The sequence below is a fragment of the Emydura macquarii genome, unplaced genomic scaffold, assembly GCF_026122565.2.
Source record: "Emydura macquarii macquarii isolate MOO-44397 ecotype Brisbane River unplaced genomic scaffold, CSIRO-AGI_Emac_v2 contig_1119, whole genome shotgun sequence".
NCBI lineage: Eukaryota > Metazoa > Chordata > Testudines > Chelidae > Emydura > Emydura macquarii.
In genome coordinates this window covers 1,310,022-1,330,502 of record NW_027131256.1, presented here as the reverse complement: position 1 = coordinate 1,330,502, position 20,481 = coordinate 1,310,022, and the positions used below count along the sequence as shown (strand labels likewise).

Here is a 20,481-nt window from a genome sequence, read left to right as displayed (position 1 = left end):
AAAAGGACTACTAATTATTGTCAAAATTGAAGTCTCCATGACAGTGGTAAATGCTTTTTCCCCAATTTTGGAATTCCATCCCCATAGTCTCTTCCTAGTCTTGGGTAAGATACGAGATAGTAAGACATTTTCACAATCTTTCCTGCTTGAGTTGGACCAGTGCTGAGAGTGGGGTGGGCAGTGCGTTATTGTTCTGACAACTGGGAAAAAGGGGAAGTTAATGCAAGATGGGCTGTAGGTATCAGGGGGCAAGGACTATTTAAAAACAGAGCTGTAGAAGGCAGGGTACTATTTGCATGTGTACTTCTGCAAATGGAATGGGATTGTTGGGGGAAGGGGCCTGCAGATGCAGACTATTAATACCTAGCTCTTATATAGCACTTTTCTCATCAGCAGATCATTGTAATTACATGTGCACTTCCTCAGGCTGTCCTTTGGAGGCCATTACCCTGATGCATGCTCCCAAAAGGCAGAGTCGTCGTCCGTTCAAAAAGGCAATAAGCAAACTGGGAAGATATGCCACGCTGCTGTTTGTTATGGTGTCCCCACAGCTGGTGAAGGAGTGAAAGGGAAACAAGCTATATAGGCCTTGCAGAGAGCTGCATTGCCATGAAATCTTCATGACCAGTTAGATCACTACTGCTGGCTTCACTTCTTTTTTAATATGTGCAAATCTACATCAGCGCACTACAAAACTAATAATTCTTTAGTAGCCCAAAGGGGGTTGATATCCTTAACATGCCTGACAATAACTTTATTTTGGAAAATGTCTTTTCCAATGTAACTCAGAACATCTCACATCGATTTTTAGCTAAGGGCATTAATGAAACCATGAATCAGATAACGCCTTCTTGCTGTCTTTTCTATATCTTCCCCTACAATAAAAGGGCCTTTACTTAAAACCACCTCATCCTGCAGCCCTGCCCTGGTGCCATCTTGGCAGAGGAGGAAGGTTGGGGGGGACGGACCCACACATGAGGGAATATATGGATTTTATCATGGCATACTGGAGGAGGGGTGTGCAGATTTAAGAAACTGCTGAGTTAGAAATGACACATTTAAACTGGGTTTAAACAGAGATTTGGAATGGCTCTCTCATTACAAGAGGTAATTACTTTGCTCACCCATTTTCACCTCCTACTCAATGACTGTCATTAGCCCTCCAGTGTCCGGCTTTCATCCACCTCCCCCCTTGTTCTCTATGCACTTGTATATCTGTTTCCTATTTACTGCATCATTCTACCTCCGCATCCGACGAAGTGAGCCGAGTCGCACGAAAGTTTATGCCTACAAAAATTAAATTTGTTAGTCTTTAAAGTGCCACAGAACTCTCGTTGTTTTTGCTGTATACAGACTAACGCGGCTAGCTCTCTGGAACTGTTCTTTTGTGTGTGTAATGGTTCACCATATGGATTAGATCAGAGATTTTATTTATCACTGTCCTCCTTGTGGTCTTGGTCAATATCAGCCAGGACGTCATTGGTAGTGTCCACAAAATGCAGTGATTCAGTGGTGGGATCTTACAAATATATAGTCCTGCCCATTTCAAAACTGCAAACTCTCCCAGAAGTCCAATTGTCCTTCACACTTGTGTAACTCAGCTGGAGCTTCCTTCCCTCACTGGCCTGGGTTCCGCTTGTACCACATTTTTTTAATCAGAAAGCCACTTTATATTTGTGCATTATATTAGCTAGAATTCAGATGCTCCTCTTCCTACAGGATAATGAAGTTCAGGACCTCAGCATGAATTCACACTGAAGCATGAGAAATCACGGCTCAATAATCTGAAGTATGTCACAGATTTGTGAATTCAACAAACATCTGGAATCCCAAAAGCAGAACCTGGCTGTATACCAACATTTAATCAGGAAGATGACATCTGTCCAGGATGACCCTGGAGAAGCACAAGCATACAGGTAAAAAGACAGGATGACGCAAGTAGTCAGTAAAACAGTGTGGGATACCAAGAAGAGGACTTGGCAGATGCATGTCAGTTGTTTTGTCAAGGGGATCTAGTCACATCTACTTTGTCAGAGGTAAACTCATCCTGAATCCTTAGAAGCCTGCTTTCAAAGTGAGTTTAATAACATGCATTAAAAAGCCAGGTGAATCACAAACACAAATTTGTAGATGCAAGAAAACTAACATGAAATAATTCAAGTTGACCTGCAATAAATCTTAAATATGGACAAGCCTTAAATAAAAGGTGTGCTACCAGCGCCCTGTATTATAAGCCACATTATAGAAAGGTCACCTGTCTCTGTTGTACATGACATCCTTCACCAAACTTTAACTCAGTCATTTATGAACTACCGATTTTAGAAGAGGAGGTACTTACAGGTAAGTGGAGGTTTTTGAGAGGTGAGATCCCGATTTGGATTCCAAACATGGGTGCACATGTGCACCATGTGCCAGAGTGGGAAGGTTTGTGTAGTACTGTTGCTTGACCCACCGGAGCGTCTTGAATCCCCCTTGTGTTCACAGCCGAGGTGATAATAGGCTGTGCTAATCGATGCCGCTCCAGTATCCCTCTTACCGCTGAGCAGTCTAGTCCTCAGTGGAAGGGATGGGGGACAGATATTGGAATCCAAATAGGGACCATACATCTCAAAGAACCTCCAGTTACAGCTAAATAATCTCTTCATCTTAAAGATGGTCACTATATGGATTCCAAATGTGAGTGTGTAGTGAGCAGCATGGAGACGGATGTAAGGAAGTGCAGTCTGTAGTATAGCATGGACTACAGCTGTGTCCGCAGCCACCCCTGGGGCGTTGGCTTAGTAAGATGTGAAGGTGTGAATGGAGCGCCACATTGCTGCACGACAGATGTCCTGCCTTGGTACGTCCGCAAGGCAGTCCAATGTGGCTGCAATGGCTCACGGAGATCGCGCCATGACTCCAGCAGCGGGAGGTATGTTGGTGCATGTGTAACATTTGTGGATGCAGCCAGAGACCCATTTGGAGATTCTTTGCGAGGAGGGAGGTTGTCCCTTGCATTGATCAACAATGGCAACAAAGAGTCCCAGTTATACCCAAAAGGCATGGGTGTATTGCAGGTAAAAAGCCATTGCACGTCAGATGTCAAGGAAATATAATGTTGTCCTCATGGGAGGCATGGGATTTCGGATAAAAGACCAGGAGGTGAATGCACTGATTTAGGTAGAATTCCAACACCACTTTAGGTATGAATTTTGGATGCAGCCACAAGGAATCTTTGTGGAAGACGATGTAAGGAGGATCAGCCATCATGGTGGTCAGTTCGCTGACCCACCGTGCCAAGGTAATGGCTACCAAAAAGATTACTTTAATGGAAAGGTAGGAGAGCGAGCATGTGGCAAGGGGCTCGAAGGCCAGTTCTGTGAGGGCAGAGAGAACGAGGTTAATGTTGCACACAGGTATGGGTTTGAGTACAGGTGGGAAGGTACTTAGCAGACCTTTGAGAAAGCATACAGTGTTGGGTTTGAGACACGGAAGCACCATCCATCAGGGGGAGAAGCACTGAAAGCTGTGTGGTGGACCCGTATGGAGCTGAGGGGGAGGCCCAACCTTTTGAGTTTGAGGAGGTAATCAAGGACGATGGACATGGAGATCGCCTCCAGGGGGTGTTGATGGCAGCATGCCCATGAGGTAAAGCACTTCCACTTCACCCTGTAGCAGACCTTGGTAGATATCTTCACACAAAGCAGGAGGCTATGATACACTGGAGTGGAGCATGCATTGACTATCCTCAAGCCCCATCCAAAAACCAAGCTGTGAGATAGAGAGGGCCTGGCTGGGATGTCAGAGCCAGCCCTGAACTTGCATGAGGTCCAGGCGTGTGCAGAAGCAGAGGGGTGTGCAAACAGAGAGTCGGAGGAGGTCTGTCAACCAATACTGACAGGGCCACAACAGAGCTACCAGTATCACTGTAGCTCGGTCCCATCGGATCTTGCATCAGACTAGCAGGAGGAGAGGAATGGGGGGGGGGGGGAAAGGCATAGCACAGGTCACCTGTCCAGGAGAGGTGAAGGCCATCGCCATATGTGTCCTCCCCCGTGGCCCTTCTGGAGCAACGAACGAGCAGTCTGCAGTTCTTGATGGTTGCAAAGAAGTCCAAGCAGAAGGTGTCCCATTTGTGGAAGAGGCATTAAAAAGTGGTGTTGTGCAGCTCCCATTCATGGTTCACATAGAAAGACCTGCTAAGCGTGTCCACAAGGGAATTTACAGATCATGTACCATCTGGCACCTAGAGTTACTCGGTGTTTGATGCACCTGAGACATGAGGTATAGCATAACAGGCCCGGTATGAGGCCTGACACCTGAATTATAGTAGTCAGGCTCTGCTGATATAAAGCAGAGTTAACAGAAGTCAGGTTGCGAGCCTGCTTGTAAAGTTCACGGCAACTGGCAAACACATTCTTAAGTAGTACTAGGCACATTACATTCATGGAAGCACATTCCAGAAAGGTGGTACCAGAACACCCCAATGCCAGGAATGGTACAAGTACACTCCCCCAAGATAACAAGGGTACCCTAACCCCTCCTAGATAAGTTCGGGATGTTTTGATCAAATCAACATGCACAAGGTAAAGGGTGGTACCTAAGCACATCAGGGGGCAATATGTAACTTGTTTGTATCAGTGTATAAAAGGGGGGTCTCAGAAGTTGCATCTTTGGCAAGCCTAAGCAGGAATGGAGAGCCCTGCCATTCACTGAGCTATGTCCATTGTCACGGGCATACATTCCTTAGTCTCTTTGTAGAGTCTGCCGGGTGCTATTACCGTGCTCTGTCAACAATAAACCTGGCCAGGCGCCTTCACTACAGAATCCAGGTCTGTGTGGATTTATTGGGCAGTTTGATCATGTTCTGCTGTATCCACTATCTGCGGAGAGTGGGAACAGCACACTGAAAGAACACACACAGCCAACACCTGACTACAGATGGACTCGGCCCAGAGGGAGAGAGAGACTTGGCACCACCTTGCTTGTTGATATAAAACCACTACTGAAATGTTTTTAGAGAGCAGTTGACTATGGCGAGACCATATGATAGGATTCTAGGCTCTCCGAAAGGTAAACAATTTAAAGAAAGTTCCTGTTTTATCCGGAGGATCCAGGTGGTAGAGGACCTTCAGCAGCCTTCCTGGTCAGCGTTCCCCCTGTTCTATGGATTCATGGAGCTCTGGTTCTGCTTCCCTTTGAGTGCCACCCCTCATTGGACTTGGCTCCTCTTTAAGGAGTCACTTTTCTCCAGGCTTCACAGGTGCCTCAGGCTGGAAATGATTGTGCTGAGAGGAGCTCGCTCACCTCTTCCTGACTGGAGTGGGCCTTTAATGTCTGAACTAAAGGACCAGGTCCACCACGTTCCACTCAATGGTTGCCGTGCTCTCTGTTTCCGGTACCCATTTCCTGCATTCAACTGGAACCTGAGTGAGTCCTCTCTTATCTCCTGCTATCATCAGACATAAGGACCTCTCTACCTAATTCATTAATGGGTGGATTCCTTTAAAACAAAAAAAGATGATTCTCTCAACTCATCAGTTGAGGGAATGGAAAATAGACACTGGCCATTTTGACCTCTGGCAATATATGAGAGGGTGAAATGCCAACAGGAATTATTGGATAAGCCTCACATGAATCCTTGTTCATTAAAAGCATGGGAATCCTGATCTCATGGACAGACAAAAGGCCTCAATAAGAACTGCATTTTTCTGTGACACTAGTTGTTTTCCCATTTTGACCATGTTCATCTTCTGTTAACATCCTTCTGAGATGAGACTTTGTACCTAACAGGATTCATCCTCAGCTCATACCTATGATTGACTTCCCAGTGTGTCTGTATTTATCATAAATCCAAGATCCTCCAGAATCCATATCACTGTGTTGTTTCAGCTCTCTCTGTTCACAGAACCCTGATCAGCAAAATTTTCCAGGCAAAGATAGGAGTGACTTTTCTTCTTTGTTAAAGCAAATATTAATACTTCCATGATGCTGGAAGAGACCCAGGGAATACATATATGAAGTACTGGGGAATCTATCTATGAACAACTTATTAATTCTGGTTGATTTTATTAAATTGCTCTGTCACTGATTGCCTTAGTGCAGTGGTTCTCAACCAAGGATATACATACCCCTGGGGATACAGAGACGACTTTCAGGGGGTTATTCAACTCATCTAGATTAGTGTTTGGGGTTCCGACCTCCAGGGGGGTTGCAGGATGGGTTTAGGGGTGCTGCAAGTGCAGGGCCAGCCTTAGGGGAGGAGCGCAGGGCAATTGCTCAGGGCCCCACAAAGCTATGTTACATGCTTCAGCCTTGGGCTGTGTGGCTCCAGCTTCAGACAAGGCTCACAAGTGAAAAAACAGGCTCAAGTATCACACTGAAATGTAAGTACAATATTTATATGCCAATCAATTTATTTTATAATTACATGGTAAAATGAGCAAGTAAGCAATTTTTCATTAGTAGTGTGCTGTGACACTTCTGTATTTTTCTGTCTGATTTTGTAAGCAAGTAATTTAAGTGAAGTGAAACCTGTGGCACACCAGACAAATCTGATTCCTAAAAAGGATACAGTAGTCTGGAAAGGTTGAAGAGCACTGCCTTAGTGTACATGAAATACTCCATCTCCTACCAGGGCTCTGTCACACATCTCCCAGATCAGGATCCATGGAGGGTTGATAAGCCTTTATCGTCACCCACACAAATGAGAGTGGGAATAGAGACAAAGGAAGAATCCTCCTTTTTGGCCTGTTGTGTGAGAATCAGCATAGAATTTTGGCTTAATGTTTTTCATGCTAATCTGCCATTGCACTCCATGAAGGTGAGCCAGGGAATGTTCAAGAGGCTGACAAGGATACCAAAAAATGACAATGACACTAAACTTCAGTAAGGGAGATTTCAATAAAATGAAGTTTCTAAAGCAAAAAAACCCTAAGTAAAATTGTTATATGTAGTATGGATGCTATTAAAAATAGTCTCAGAAGACAGGAGTAGCACTGACAAAAAAGACAAGGAGCAAATATGGCTGAATGGCATGGCTCAAGAGGCTACTGAAGCCAAAACAGAAATCCTTCAAAATTTAGAAGGCTGACCCTGTAGCCAGTAAACAAGGAGGATGATTTATAACAGGTCATAAGTAGGAAGGAAGGTAAATAATCTGAGACTGTCTAATGTAAAAAGCATGCCACATGGAAGATATTAGTTGTATTTTAAAGGGTGAGAAAGGAATGATTTTTGATCCTCGGTTGCTCTTAGGCTTATTTTTTCAGAATTAAAAGTTATCAGCTAAAAGCTCAAACACTATATTTTTGACAAATCTCCAATTTTAAGATACCTGAATCCATCATCTTTAGTAACAGTAATTTAGATTGATTTTTGTCAATGACTGTTTTAAATAAAAGATCATTTCCTTTTTAGGGCTTATTTTGGTCTATTGAATTAAAACAAAATTATTTTTTTTTCAATTTATCCACCTTGGACACCAATATGAATCTGAGACCTGTGCCTATGTGCTTATTTAAAACAGCCAGTCTTTATCAAATTAATTAGAAATTCTAATCTGATCCCGTTAGAATCCTGGGGAGGGGATGTAAACTGCTATTGACTTACCGGGTGCCATTGATAGGCATGATTACAATTCACTTGAAAGTTTGTAATTTTTAATAAAGAAACATTCTCTCTCCCCACTAGAATTCCCCATCCTGACTAGCTGTCATGCAGAAGAATACCACTACAGCTCCAGATAATTACAACAGCATTATCTATTGAATATATACCTCTTTACGTCGTCTCCTTAAAACCTGTCAAAAGTCCAAAGTATTGTATTAATCCCTCTAAAATGTTATTGAATTTTGAACTAACCACTATAATATGATGAAATCATTAATAATTTGGACATTTTCCATTTAAGTAGAAACTGACAACAGCAGAACTTATTTTTACAAAAATAAAACCTTGCAATTACAAATCACAGGGTAAGAGGAAAACATACCCACATCAACAGTGATTAGAAAATGTACACTACAATAATAAGGCTACTAGGATTTCCATGATAAACCGGATTAATGACGGATTAAAAACCTCATCAAATTTGGCATGACAGATCTCAGTCTAACTAGTTATTTTACTCTACAAACTTTCAGTCGGAATGAATACATTTGACGAACAACAATGTACTGGGAACACAGATTTTGTCATCTAAAATACTATTGGTTCCTGCTCAAACTTTACTTGGAAATATGGTTGACTGTGTGTCTGTGACCTCTCAAAATCCTGCATTGAACAAAATGAGAATTTTTTTTTTTTTTGGGGGGGGGGGGGAGAGAGAGAAATAACAGCAGTATTAAGGGTTTTAATTCCTCAGTCACTGCTTCCTGTTTCACCTGAAATTCCCTTCCTGTTCTCATTTTTCTGCTATCCTAAAATAAACTCTCTCTAGTGACATTTGGGGGTGTAAAGGGAGGGGGGGGGGAACACTTCAGGTTATTCTAAATAGGGAAGACATTTTAAAAATCAGCTTCACTTTTGTTTATAATCACTTTCATTTTCAGGTTCTTGGTGCCGCGACAGCTAAGCTTCAGACACTGCAGGAGAAATCTGTCTGTTTAAAGTAGGAAAGGTAAAAGCTGGATCCTGCCAATTTTTGCATCCAAGTCCCCCCTCTCCCATCCCAATTCCATCACCTAATATAGAACATATTCTCCCAACCGTAAAACAAGAATTTCCAGACTCTGGTGTATGCGGATTCTGCACTACTTCAAAAGCATAACATGGATACTGCAGGATTATGTCAATTTTCTATACACAAGCCCCCAAATTTCATCACTTTACACATGGATAGGCATGGTAGAATTGGATTCTTCTTATTTTGATGAATACCAATGTTTATTTTTAAGCATTTTTTCTGATTTTTAGTCAGTTTAAAATTTCACAGTTGCAGGAAATTATGGTGGGGTCAAACAATGGAGAAGCAGATAATTATTTAATGACAGTAGATGTTGCAATTCAACATTTAAAGCTTTACAACAAATAAATTAACGGTCAACATCACATTAAAATATACAATGTAAAATATCCTTAAATCAAACTCCAAGAACTTTCAGGCAGCATTTTTCTTACTTTGCTTATTTGTACATTTCAATTATTACTGATATAAGAGAGAGAGAGAGAGAGAGAGAGAGAGAGAGAGAGAGAGAGAGAGAGAGGAGGAGAGAGAGAGAGAGAGAGAGGAGAGAGAGAGAGAGAGAGAGAGAGAGAGAGAGAGAGAGAGAGAGAGAGAGAGAGAGAGAGAGAGAGTGTGTGTGTGTGTGTGTGTGTGTGTGTGTGTGTGTGTGTGTGTGTGTGTGTGTGTGTGTGTGTGTGTGTGTGTGTGTGTGTGTGTGTGTGTGTGTGTGTGTGTGTGTGTGTGTGTGTGTGTGTGTGTGTGTAGTCAACACTTACCAATAGAAGTCTAATCCTTCCAAGCCTATACATAGTTGGAGTGGTGGGACATGCTCTGTCTACACCAGGGTCAACAACTTTTTTGTGTGGTTGTATTCTGCAGTTAGACACTGGAATTTGGGAATTCGGATGCAAAAAAATTGGCGTGGTTTTTGGTGGTGCAGGCAATGCTGGGATCTGGAATTTTTTGTGCATTTCAAAGAGAATCACATCCAACTACTCCTAGTGCACCAAAAAAATTCTAGTACTTGCACACAGAATACGCTATGAGAAAAATGTTTAAAACTTTTCATGTTTTGAATTTATATAAAGTCAAAAACAAATCAAGTAAAAAGCTATTAAAAGGATATCACCAACTCATCCAGGTAATCCTCACACACAACTTCACATTTAACAACAAAAACTTGGTCCAAAACATGGGAACAGCCATGAGTACGAGAATGGCTCCCCCATATGCCAACGTTTTCATGGGCATCTGGAGAAAAAAATTTCTGGAAAAAGCGTACCATGAAATCAATGATATACCTGAGATACACTGATATTTTCATCCTCACACAGACAAACTAAACTCCCCGAGATTTCCACCACAACTGCAACCAGCATTATCCATCCATCCATCTCTCTCTAGAACACTTCCAACCCAACATCAATTCCAAAAACATCACAATTCAACAATGGAATCATACAGAAAACAATATACAAGAAACCGACGGATCACCACACTTATTTCCACAGATCCAGCAAACACCCCAGAGGCACCAAGAAATCTATTATCTACAGCCAGGTAGTCAGATACAACAGAATTTGCTCTGAACCAGGGTATACTGATTTAAATCAGCAAGTAGAAAGAGTCAATTTAAATAATAGATTTTAATCAACTTCTCTATTTGTACGTCAGTCATTTTCTAAAAGACGTGCATTCTCCTTGGTTGATTTAATCATTAAAACATGTTGATTTACAACTAACAGAGTCCTTACGCTAGATTTGTATGTATTTTTTCCAACTATATACATTTAAAGCAATTATATAGCTTAATATTTTCATATTCTTAACTGTACATTTTTAGTATGTGAAAAAATGGTGAACGATATATTACTTATTTACTTTAATTTTTTGCTCATGATTTCTGTCAAGTTGCATTAGAGTGGTAATGAATTTAACTAAACACAAAACAGCATCTACATTTATTTTATTAAACAACTTTAAATGTTTTGGATACAAACTTTTTTAATATCAAAACGTTTTTCACATTTACAACTAAATTATTTATTAAAACAGAGGAGTTAACTCTAGTCAGTGAATTAAACTGATTATTTCCGATCAGCCTGGTCAAATTTTCAAATATGCCTAAGTGAAAGTGACTGGAGCTTAAATTCCTAATTGCCTAAATCTCTTGAAAATGAGAGTCTCCCAAATTATTTAAGCTGTCTTTCAAACTAGTAAATTTAAATTCCCCCCACCCTCCTCATTTTTATTCATAGACTGAAACAAAAGAAAAAGCATTAAAACTTGTCCGATTTCTCAACTTTGAATTAGTCCAAATGAAGAAAATATTCTGTCTGTGCCTGCAGAGGAGACTAATGCTGTCAAAAGCTGGTTTAGCACTTCAAACTCTGGTTCCAGGTTCTTAGCTAGTGACCTCCATCAGTTCACTGGCATGACTTTCTTTAAAAAAACATCAGCAAACGTGTACTGATTGAATGCTCTACCCCCAAGCCCTGCAATTACGGCTGGCGGGATTGATACTTGATTATTAGATGTCCATGTTATAGCAGCATCTTCTTCAGCAGTTAGGCATCTACCCTGATATTTTGGGTTAAGAATACTGGCAACAAAATGAGGGAGTAAGTGCTTGATCCATCCTCTTCTTTACTACCTGCATTTTAACTTTGTTATTGGATAACAATGTCTCTAAGTTCTTTCCAAATTTCAACACCATCAACAATACAGCAGCGATTTTTCTACAGTTTGTCCAAGGCTATGGAAGTATGCTGACTATACTGAAACCAATCTTCTACATTTCTCTTTAGTCCAATGTTGACTACTGTCACAGTTCCATCTATTTTGTCATGATTTTCTTCACAAATTGTAACCAGAATAGGCCGGTTTTTAATAAATAGGACAAAACAATCAACCATTCCAACAGATTTCTTTGGGGAGAATTACTTTGGATCCTCCTGTTCTCTTCAGTCAACCTGAAGCAATGTGATGTTACAGAAGTATTTTGCAAACTCAGTAACATTTTCCTTTACTTCTGAACTTGTATTGCAGTCTTTAGCTAAAAGATGAATCAAATGAGCTTTCCTCCTATGTGTTAGAAGTTTCAGGTTCCCTTCATTATCTTCTTCTAGATTTCTTCTCTCTGACATTTGCAGCATTGTCTGTGAAAAATTAGACACAAATTATTAACAGTTTGTTATAGCTTTTACTGCTACTTCTTTTAAATATTCTGCTGTATGCACATTTCCTGATGGATCAATTATTTCTGTAATATCAACAACTCCATCTTCTGTTGTCACATAAGAACATATTACTGGATCATTGTGTACATTTATCCACCCATCAAGAGTCAGATTAACAAATTGCCCTATCAATGTTCAACCTCGTTATACATGGTATCCAGCAACATCTGCTATGCGGGTGGAGTGTAGCCTGGTTGCAATGACTGAACCATGTCAATGAAATGTTTGCTCTGGACAAGATGAAAGGGAAAATGTGTTGCGTAAATGAATCAAGCAATCATTGCATCTATAGAGTCTTGCTGGAATTTGCTGATCATGATTACATACTCATCCATGGTTTTACAGGATGATGAAAGTTTTTTGGTTTTTGTTTTTTTTTTAATGTAAGTAATTTAGTGCCTGACATATGGTTAGTATATATATATACACTGTATATATACCCGCCGCCGCCAGTTCCCCCCACCCATCCCCGCGAAACCCTGCCGCCGAAAAGGGGCAAACGGCAGCAGGGTTTCGGCGGAGGGCATTGTTCCCCCCATGCTACCCTGCCGCTGCCGAAAGTCCCCCCCCGAGTGAGAACCACTGATCTAAATTATCATTTACTATCATAGTAAAATATGGTAGGCAGTCCATAAGAATGGTGCAAAAATAAGTTTACCAACCTCTTGATCCAGATTGTTCAGACATGTCCACATCATCATCATCATCATCCATTGCCTTCTGAAGAGCATTTTTCATGTTGTTTCACTCTGATAACATGGCCTTGCATCTCTCTGTTGCACAGTTTTCATTTGGCACATTCTTTTTTTACCCAGAGGTACAAGAATTTCCTGAAAATATTCCCAAATAGTCCTTTTTATGACCTGCAGCCATGGCAGGTTTTTTCTCCTCTAGTTCCCACATGTTGAAATCAACACTAGAGACTGCATTCTGAAGAATGTTGCCCTTTCTTTCCTTCTTTGACACCAGTGTTGTTCCTTTCTGGTTGCAGTCTGATCCTTCTCCCTTGTTATGTAACTCCCCCGTCCCACTCTGTCCCCACTCCATCTCCACTCCCAAAAAACAAAAGAACTAACAATACTCATGTAATGCACAAGCTTTTTGCACTGCAGTATTTGATTTGCTTAGAGAGAGAGGGAGGCAGACAAGAAATTAATTAATTTCTGTTTGTTTGTATCTCTGTCTGGGTACACACGCAAGGAGACAGAGAAAAGTTATTTGCACAAAGTGTCCAGAACGATCTAGAAACATGGGCTGGTAGTTACTGGGTAGACCAGTATTTTTCCATGAGCTGGAGAGTACATTTCCATGGTAGGTGGAGTCAAATATCCATAATTTAAGAACTCAGCCAATCAGAAATCAGGTAGGGAAAAATTATAAAATAGGAATAAGACCTTTCAGGTGGATTCAGTGGATGGTCCTGATAAGATACATGATGGTGTCTCCTGAAGTCGGAGGCCAGGTCCCAATGCCTATGACGACTTTGACAAGCTCTTGCACCCAGCAGCACAGCCCTTGAGTCCTCCACAGGATCATGCCCTAAATATAGAATAATGGGGGGGGGAAGGGGGGGAATCTATTTCCATGTAGAAAAGCACCATTTAACTCAAAGTTTTTGATAGAGGCTCATGGATTCAGCACTTTTATTTTTTATTTAAAATGTTTTAAGAGATAAGTAGTTTAGGTCTAAGTAGATTTTGTATTAAATTCAAATTTCATTTTAAAAAGGCTTTTAAAAAAATTATAAAATTTAAATAAAATTAAATTCCAATTTTTTTTTTCCCCAAAAGAAAAACATTGGGATTTTTATCCATCTTGCTCCAAAGAACAAGTCTGGGATACACACCTAAACATACTTAAAATGCCTTCACTAAACAAGGACTACACCAGCAAAGTAGATCACATATGGGAATGGGCTACCAAATACATCAGGAAAAACTTTTTCAATACAGGGGAAAAAACTGACTGCACACCTCTAGCTGTCACCTCCCATACCAGATTAGAACCTACATGACATATCAAACAAACACTTACAACATATACTTGATGGGGACCACATCCTGAAAAAAAATCATTCCCGAACTGCCGCTTCTGGACTTCAGCAACACCCCCAAGTTCATCATCAGAAGCAAGCTCCTCACATCAATTCACTGTTCGGGCAGGGTCTGGTGCCACAACAGATGCAAAACCTGCAACCATATCTCCATTGCCACAATGATCAATACCCCCACAACTCACCTTTCAAGAGCCATGGGTCTTACACATGCCTATCAACACATGTGGTGTACCTCATCCACTGCATCATATGCCCCAACAACAACTATGTGGGTGAAATCAGACAGTCACGATGCTCTCAAATGAACTCGCACAGAAAAAGGATAAAAGACAAAAACACTGTCATCCATGGATAAACACTCTTCACAAAGCCATCACTCCATAGCTGACCTCTCAGTCCTCATCCTCAAAGGAAATCTGCACAACACCTTCAGAAGACTAGCCTGGGAACTTAAATTCATAATTCTGCCAACACTAAAATCCATGGACTTAACAGAGACACTGGTTTTATGGCTCATTACAACGATTTGGGACACTCCCTATTGCCTTCTAACCTGTAATTCCCTCACTTCATTAAGTGGTCTCCTACAGCATATGCGAACCACTTACGCTAAACAATCTGTCCTACCTTGTATTTAGCTTGGACACTCTGGTTACCTTTCCCAGACCTGAGAAAGAATTCTGTGAAGCTCGAAAGCTTGTCCCTTCACCAATGGAAGTTAATCCAATAAAAGATATTACTTCACCTACTTGTCTCGCTCATTGAAAGTGACAGTTATGGGCAAATGTGCAGTGTCGTAGCCATGTCAGGATATGAGAGAGACAAGGTACCCAAGAGCTCTGTGGAAACTCAAAAGCTTGTGTCTCACCAACAGAAGTTGGTCCAATAAAAGACCCACCTTGTCTCTATAGTTATAGAGAAAGTCACTTTTCCTAGCCAACAGAACAGAAATAGGAGTGTAACTCATGTTTAACAAACTAAAGTAGTGGTCCCCAAACATTTTAGTTCATGCTTCCCTTCCCCCCTCACCCCGCCCGCTCCCAGCTGGGGCTGGGGCATGGTCAGGGCCAAGCCCACGGTGGCCAGGAGCAGGGGTGGGGCCGGGATCCAAGGCTAGAGTCACAGCTGGGGGCAGAGCTGGGTAGGGTGGCGCTTCCTCCCTGCCCCCCCATGAGGGCTGGCCCAGGACCTGCCACACACCCATCCAATGTTCCTCTGCACCACACGAGGGGGGCACATCCCACAATCTGGGGACCTCCGAATTAAAGTTTGAATGTCCCAAAGGTCGAATGAAACAATGCTAAACCTGTCTGCAAACTATCTTAACCTCATATCATAGTCTCTCAGGCTGTGTGTGTTATAGATTATGTCACTTCAATGACTAATATAAAACAGCTGGTTTAGAGATGACAACTTTCAATTAAATCTTATTTTCTATATACACAACAATTTAAACATAGCAAGACATTACTTTCCCCATATGATTTTTTTAAGAATGCTGTGTTTCATTTTGTTCATGTTAGGAGGAGAGATGAAATTTCCCTTATTTGTTCACATGTATTTTGCCCGCTTGTTATGTTATATTGAATAAAAAATTAATTTTTAATATTAAGAAATTAAGAGTGAGTAAGTTAGCTACATCTTTCTTTAAATCAAAGACATCTGTGGGTTAAGTCCTGCAAACTCTTACCTAACCATGATGCCCCACCTGACTTTAGTGAGGCTGTGCACAAGTAAGGATTTACAGCACCACAGGTGCCTATAATCAGTATATTTTAGAATTTTATACTGCAGCCATCACTGTAGTATCTGAGCACCTTCAACACAAAACCAGTAGGAGAGAGGATTTTACCTCTGTACATGACATTGTAAGACCAATACCAGAATAGTGCATCCAATTCTGGGGCCCACATTTTTTTAAAAGGATTTTGAAAAATTGGTGTGGGTGCAGAGAAGAGCCATAAAAGTTATTCAAGGGCTGCAGAAAATACCTTACTGTGAGAGACCTAAAGAGCTCAATCTTTTTTTGAAAGGTGACTTAACTGCCTCCCTAGGGAGATAATACCAGGTGCTAAAGGGTTCCTTAACAGAGAAATGGCTGCAAGCTGAAGCCAGACAAATTCAAATTAGAAAAAAAAAAAAAGGTACACATTGAACAATGAGGGTGATTAACCACTGCAACTACCAAAGGACCTGGTAGATTCTCCATCTTTTGGAGTCTTCAAAACTAGACTGGATATCTTTCTGTAAGATATACTTCAGTCAAACAGGTTATTTGGCTCAAAGGGATAACTGAGTGAAAATTACAGTCAATATAGGAACCTAATTGCCTTCTCAAAAATTCCTAAGATTTTCCCCCTTTTCTTAAAACACATACTCAGTCTCTTGACAGTGAAATCACAAACCTTGACACTGCATTTTCACTATCACACAAACAATATCAGATTAGGTCCTGATATCGAAAAGGAAATCAAAAAGTACCAAAATGTTCCTGTTTCTCAAATGTATGCAATGACATCTTTTATAAAATCATGAAAGCAAGCAACATGAAGGCCATTCTGACCAATTTCTGAATATAGAAAATTACATTCCAAATTTAGGCATCTGAATAGAACTGTAAACATAAGGGAATTTCTAATGACGTCTCTATTTTATCCTCATTTCCCTTTGTCTTGCTAGGTGTCACTACTTTTAGTTGTTTGGGTGAGCTTACTTAGCTCCCTTCAGAGTTATACCAACTCTGACACTAGATTAAAGTAACAAATCAAGAGATGGACTGTGTGTACTGAGCTAAGTAGGAAAAATTAGTCGAATTTTAAAAGCTGAAAATCAAAAAGAAAAATTAAATAGTATAATTCTCAGTTTTATCATGATACACATTCATTAAAGTGAATTTTTACTTTGCTAGCTAGTTCCTTAGGTCTGACTTGAGTGCTATTAACAGAGTCTAATCTGGCAGTTAACATTTAGGAAAGCTGATGGAAATAAAATCGGGGTCAGATGATAGAATGACCAGTTATTTAAAAAAAAAAAAAAAATCCAAAATCCTAAAAGCATGAAGAGTATATCTTATGACAGACAGGGGGCCAAAATACAAAAGACTTAAAAATGGACAACTTACATTTTGCTTCCAAAATGTAAATTTTACAAAAACATGCTTTTATAAAACCCAAAACAAATAAATATTTCCATAACATTGAAGGAAGACATTTTTAAATTAAACAACGTCCTCAGTGGGTTTGAAACCCAAACATTAGAGCCCTTGGAACCTGAACCTTAAACTGATTTCAGTGACTTTCATTGTCCAAGATGAAAGGAACCAAAAACAGAGCATAAATAGTGACAAACTTTTGTACAGTTCTTCCACTTAATATATGATTTTATTAGTAGCATATGTAAGGAAATGTGTGTGTTTGTAACATGATACTGATACTATTTTTTAATATGATCTTGTGACCAGAATCAATATGCAGCACTGGAAGTTTAAAATTACACTAACATCAAGGAATGCCTTCCTCTATGAGGCTGTGTTTATGGTAGAGAAACTGGTGAGATGCACTTCTGAGTACCTCAGTAGTGTTAATGTGGCCACACGAGTCACATTGTTATTTTAAATAGTGTCATGCAATGCACACTTGCATTGTACTATTTTTTATATTTAGATTTTGATCAAAAAGAAATCCTACATCAACAACAGGACCAGCTGAACACTACCCCTCATACATTTTCCCATCAAACAGAAATCCCACCCTCAGTGCCCACTCACACAGATGGGCTTTGCAGTGAATGCAGAAAGAAAACAGATTAGATCTATTTCAAACCAGAAGGGACAAGGACTGGGGACCTCACAGAGAACATACCAACTGCAGCAACCTGCCTCTCTTTCATACTAAGAGAAATCCAGCTCAAACACACCTGCTACTCTCAATTGCACCAATGACTCGGGAACCAGTCTGTCAAACAGGGAGGTTTCAAGCCATTCAGAGCTTTATAATTCAAAACTACCACCACCTCCAGTTCCACCAGATAGCTAAGATTGGTGCTCTGGGATCTACACCGTCTTGTTTGTTCACAGAAGCGCATGCTTATCAAGCAAAAACTTGCAATACATTAGCTTCAGTGCCTGCAGAGTACATTGAAGTAGTCCACTACCCTCTGGGTACCTAATCCCCACTCCAGCATCCTGAAGCAGTAGCTTATGGGAGTTTCTGAAAGGCCTTGAGACTTTGGGAATCCAAGGGAACGGTCAGAATTGTGTCTGCTTGTATGCTTCTTCTCAAAATGGAGGTCAGTACAAACACTCACTTTTCAGTCCATGCTCAGCAAGAAAGGTTTCTGCTGGAACTTTTAAAAAGCAGTCATAAAGGTATACATCCTCAAAAGATAAACAAGACTGGGGGAAATCAAGCTATTCAAGACCAGACACAAACAGCAATGGCTGCAGAATTTCTGAGAAGAGATTTATCGATACTTTTGTATTGAGCTAGCCTCAACAGTGCACCATCAAACCATGCTAATGAGCTCTGCCCCCTAAAGAACAAGAGTGGCAATTGCTGCAGAAGCTGGCAGCCCATGATGGGTACAGATGGGGAGGGGCAGACTTTTCACAATGAATTACGTATGTATGTAATAGTGTTTCCATGCCTACTGTGTTCCTGCCTTCCCACTTTATCATGGCTAATGAAATCATTCTCTGACTATACGAACATGGAGAGGCAGATTCTGAGACACTGTAATGAACAGACTGTTATTACCCTGCCCATTTCTGAGTTTTAGACAAGAACTAAAAGGACAAAACAAAGATTAAAGAGACCAGATAATACCTTACCTATCTTTTACTGGACCAACAAAAAATAAAGACTGCAAGATCCTGATAACGAGAACATTTTTACTTTGTTTGAACAGTGCCTAGACCAATGGAGCCTCTAGGTATAATGCAATACAAATAGCTATACAATGAGCAGAATGATGGTGCTTTTCAGGATAATAAAAGATGAAGATGGCTATTAACCCATAATTGTTCAGTAACTAATGCAGCAGTTATAGTATCAGCCTGAAACATTATGCATGACTTACAAGGATGCTGACCTCTATGAACAGGAAGTGAACTAAGGACTCCACAGCAGAAAGCATGGCTCTACAGCTTCAGCTAGAGAGAATGAGCCAAGCTGTACTGCTAAGGACTGTAACAGACTCGTATCTTTTGGGGCTCAAGCCCAGAGGAGAGTTGTGTAGCACATTGTCCCCCCCACACTGGGGCACTCACACTATCAAAGTAATGCTTGAGGAGAGAAAGGGACTGGGGATGAGGGAGGATGGGCTTTTCAAAATCGCCTCAGTTATTTATGAAACTAAGTCTCAATGACTTCTTAGGGCTTGTGTGCAGCAATGCGTGCCACAGCGGTGTGATGTCTAAAGCACACTAACGTTTTGTGCATTATTTGGTCTGCATACACCCTGCTGGTGTGCACTAAAAGTTCCCCAGTAACATAGTGCTATTTAGTACTTCGTTAAAGCACACTAGGGAACTTTAATTGCATACCATCAGACTATATACAGATCAATTAGTGCACAACACATTACTGAGCTCTAAAAGTCACTTCCCTATAGTTCACATTACTGCGCCATCTAGGAAAACCCTTACAATACTTGTAATTTTAACACCACACTGGTGCTGGGTTTGTCCTTTTGTAATACATTTGTTTTTAATAATTATCCCACTCTCAAACTGTAACATGAGTGTTTCTGAAAGACTGCACTGTTGGCATAGCGATAGGCCAGCTGCTGCTCTGAAGCAGCTTTGAGATGTTGTGCTGGTGGGATTATACTCATCTTATTTGCATATATTTATATATTTCCTGATGTAGTAATGACTTATTAGTTTGAGACACAAGGTGGGTGAGACTATTTTGTTTTGGACCAACCTCTGCTGGTGAAAGAGACAAACTTTCAAGCTACAAAGAGTTTTGGTGAGGGAGCATGTAGAGGAGTCATTTGATATATTATTAAAGAAGAATATCACTGATGTTCAAATTAAAGAGGCCTTCTTTTCAGGACATTTAATTAACACAAGAGGTTGCAGGACAGCTACAATATCAAAATAAATTAACTCGTATACATTAGGTGGCAATCAACTAAGAGTTAATAAAATGCCTCATTTTGTGGAAAGGAAAACTGAAACCAGTCTTGTAAAGGAACCTTCATAATGTCTCTGAAGGACTTAGTAAAGAGCAGCCCAATAAACAACTACATGTAAACTGTGGCACTGGGGATCAGCTTGTTGCTGAGCTTACATAGCGGTCACTCTTTCCTGAGTCCTTAGGTGTGCATTAAAGATTTCCCTTTGGAATAGTCTATCCTCCACTCAAGTGCATGTCTCTCATTCCAGAAGTCTTGTATGATTTCACCATCCTTCTGTCTGAACCTGTCCTGTCTCTCAAAAGGTGAGCTTCCCCCTGTACAGAGTGTGTTCAGAGTCTCTATTCATGTTTCTGTATATGTCCAGTAACAGTCTTTCCTGCTTCCCTTTTTCCTGGACCAGA

General features: G+C 40.7%; 1 protein-coding gene and 1 long non-coding RNA gene across 3 annotated transcripts in view; both read right to left on the bottom strand.

Moving 5' to 3' along the window:
• The window catches only part of MAN1A2 (mannosidase alpha class 1A member 2), a 206,864-nt gene that overhangs the window by 181,615 nt on the left and 4,768 nt on the right, over positions 1-20,481 (bottom strand). The gene's annotated exons all lie outside the window — the stretch shown is intronic.
• On the bottom strand, positions 10,594-13,413 carry LOC137151667 (uncharacterized). The gene is made up of 2 exons (XR_010919335.1): positions 12,546-13,413; positions 10,594-11,802 (listed from the first exon to the last, which is right to left on the bottom strand). It is a non-coding gene; the product is annotated as an uncharacterized lncRNA (long non-coding RNA).